This window comes from Bos grunniens, chromosome 3 (assembly GCF_055505025.1).
Source record: "Bos grunniens cultivar Pamir isolate PY7600 chromosome 3, Bosgru_T2T1.0, whole genome shotgun sequence".
Taxonomy (NCBI): Eukaryota; Metazoa; Chordata; class Mammalia; order Artiodactyla; family Bovidae; genus Bos; species Bos grunniens.
In genome coordinates this window covers 110,587,501-110,590,491 of record NC_141167.1, presented here as the reverse complement: position 1 = coordinate 110,590,491, position 2,991 = coordinate 110,587,501, and the positions used below count along the sequence as shown (strand labels likewise).

The following is a 2,991-nucleotide window of genomic DNA, read 5'->3' as shown; positions in this document are numbered from 1 at the left end:
CTTACCTAAGTATACATACAGCTTATTCAATTTTTGGTATAGTAGAAACATTGGGAAACAACTATATTCCAATAAAATTAATTTAAAATATACTTCTCTGTTCAAGTTTAAGAGCATTTCAAATATGTATAGTATTAATAATTACCCCCAAGTTTAAGATTGCACTTCACCAAACCTATCAAATTAATACCATGGAGAAGCTTTCACTATGAGGTTATAAAGTGCTATGTGAATGAAAGACAACATTGTCATCACTTTTACAGTTATTGGTATATCCTCAGAAAAGAGTATTTTGTAGATACGAAGTATTCTCATTACAGAGCTTCAGAATAAAATCCTCTTCTGCCAATCACTTTTCGAATGGCCATCTGGACATCTTTCTTCCTTAGGCTAGACACCAGGGGGTTCAACAATGGAGCTGCAACTGTGTAGGTCACTGTCACAAGTCTATCTTTGCTGGATGAGTACTTCGATGACAGCCCCAGGTAGACAAAGGAGGCACAGCCATAGTAGACAATGACTACGGTAAGATGTGAGGCACAAGTGGAGAAGGCTTTTCTCTTGCCTTCAACTGATGGGATCCTCAGGATCGTATGAACAATGAAGCCATAAGAGATGCAGATAAAAGTCATAGGGACCATGAATGCTAAAACTCCACCAATGAAGATGATGAGTTCATTATAGGAATCAGTACAGACAAGGCAGATAACTGGTGAGATGCCACAGAAGTAATGGTTAATCTTGCTGGGACAGAAAAGTAGTTCAAAAAACTAAGAGGAAGCCTATCAATGAAAACAACAACAAAAAAAAACAATTACAGCACAAGTGGCTGCCAACTGTCCACAGACTTGCCAGCTCATAAGGATAGAGTACCAAAGTGGATGACAGATGACAACAAAGCGGTCATAACCCATGATTCCCAGTAGCATGCAATTAGTGACAGCAAAACCAAGGAAGAAAACTATCTGAGTGGCACAGTTAATAAATGAGATTGTTCTGAACAGAGACGACAGATTTATGAGCATCTTGGGCAGAATGACAAAGGTATAGCATGTCTCAGAGATGGAAAGGATCCCTAGGAAGAAATGCATGGGTATGTGGAGGCTGAAATCCAGTCAGATGACAGTGGCAATGGTGATGTTTCCACTCAGGATAATTAGATACAGGCACAGAAAAAACAGCAAAGAGGATGAACTGGATTTTTCCAAGGTTGGAGAATCCCATCAATAGGAACTCTGTGACAGAGGAATAATTAGCTTGGTTGACTTGTTCCCCAAGATTGATCTACAGAGGACAAAAATGAAGAAACAGTGTTTGCCATGAAAGGTGGAGATAGTTAGTTCCACTATAGATTGAGGAACAAGAAATAGGAGAAGGGATAAGGACTGATGCTAGTAGGAAATGCCCAATGGACTATGTCAATTCATGGAATTGTTTCCAAAACTCAAGAGTACATATTTCCAGTGATATTTCTGCATCTTTCTTAGTGTTTAAGTCTAGGGAATTATTTTCACACTCCCTACTTCAAATAGCAATTAGGGAATGGAAATGTCTGAAACTTCCTGCATGTCAGCCTAACTCTATCATTTATTATCAGTGTAATTTTTTGTGCTTCAGCTTTTTAATGTGTAACATAAAATACTAATAATACCTCTTTCCTAGTTTTCTTATGAAAATTAAAGCACTGAGCAGAGCACATGCACACTGTAAACTTCTAGTAAATGTCAGCCTCTGCTACATGTTATTTAATTTTCAGGTAGTAGTGTTAGTTTTTCTTAAGCTTCCTTGTGGAGATACTTTAAACATATATCTACTTCAGGTTTTAGTTTTTAATCCTATTATTTTATTAAAAAAAAAAAAAACAACTACCAGACCAACATGCATACCCAATTCCTATTTGCATGCATTTACAGAGACAATATTGTATTGACTTAAGTACATCTTTTCCCCTTAATCAATCAATTTCAAACACTTAATAGAAGAGAGTTGGATGGGATTTTAGTATATTTAAGTGACTCTAGAGAAACACAAAGTTATTACAGTCAGGTTGGCCATTGATATTACTAAATACCTACCATTCTGCCAAGATAATTCTCTGATTCTTCTCTAATTGTAGTTTCAAACTTCAAAAGACAATAAATCAAACACATCGGACCTTACTTCAATATGAGCCATTGTGTCTACTCACATTTTACCCGGATTTCCAACAGAACTCAATATTGCGTTGGGTGCACCTGGCCTCAAGGAGTTTCAGCTTCTCCAATTTCTCCTAACTAAATGATGAGAAAATCCTTTTGACAATTCAACTAAAATCAAGTTTGAATTTTTAAAGTAATAAAAAGATCAAAGCAACCAAATAGTTGAAAATATAAGGCACAAAAGAAGAATACAAAAAGAAAAACTTCTACCTAAAGTAGCTCAGTTGCAGAGACCAGCTGTCGATCCTACATTTTCAAGGTATATTTCTTAATCTATACCATCTTTGAATATTTTCTCTTCACATTCTCTCATTTCAAGAGAAGCAAAAGTATGTTTCATTTTTCTACCTGACTGTAGCAGAGTGACCCGTAGGCTAATAGGTAGACTTGATATGCTCTCTAAGTAGACAGGGCTTCTTTGGTGGCAGAGTGGTAAAGAATACATGTGTCATGAAGGAGATGCAGGTTTGATACCTGGGTCAGGAAGATTCCCCTGGAGAAGGAAATGGCAACCCACTTCAGAATGATTTCCTGGTAAATCCCACGGACAGAGGATCTTGGCAGGCTAGAGTTCATGGGGTCCCAAAGAATCGGACATGACTTAGTGACAGAGCATGCACACTGAGTAGACAAGTCATCACTTTCATCGGTTTATCCATTCATTAATGTGTTAATTTATTGATAATTAAATTAATATATCTAGTTACTACATATCTATTTTTAAATTACATCTATCTTAGGTTGAGTACTGTTCTTAACTGAAATAATTGTAAACCACTTTGCCTTCTTCAAC

General features: G+C 36.6%; 1 pseudogene; it reads right to left on the bottom strand.

Annotated features, from left to right (window-relative positions):
- Positions 1-314: 314 nt before the first annotated feature.
- Positions 315-2,175, bottom strand: LOC147376786 (olfactory receptor 10R2-like; annotated as a pseudogene).
- Between the last annotated feature and the right edge of the window lie 816 nt (positions 2,176-2,991).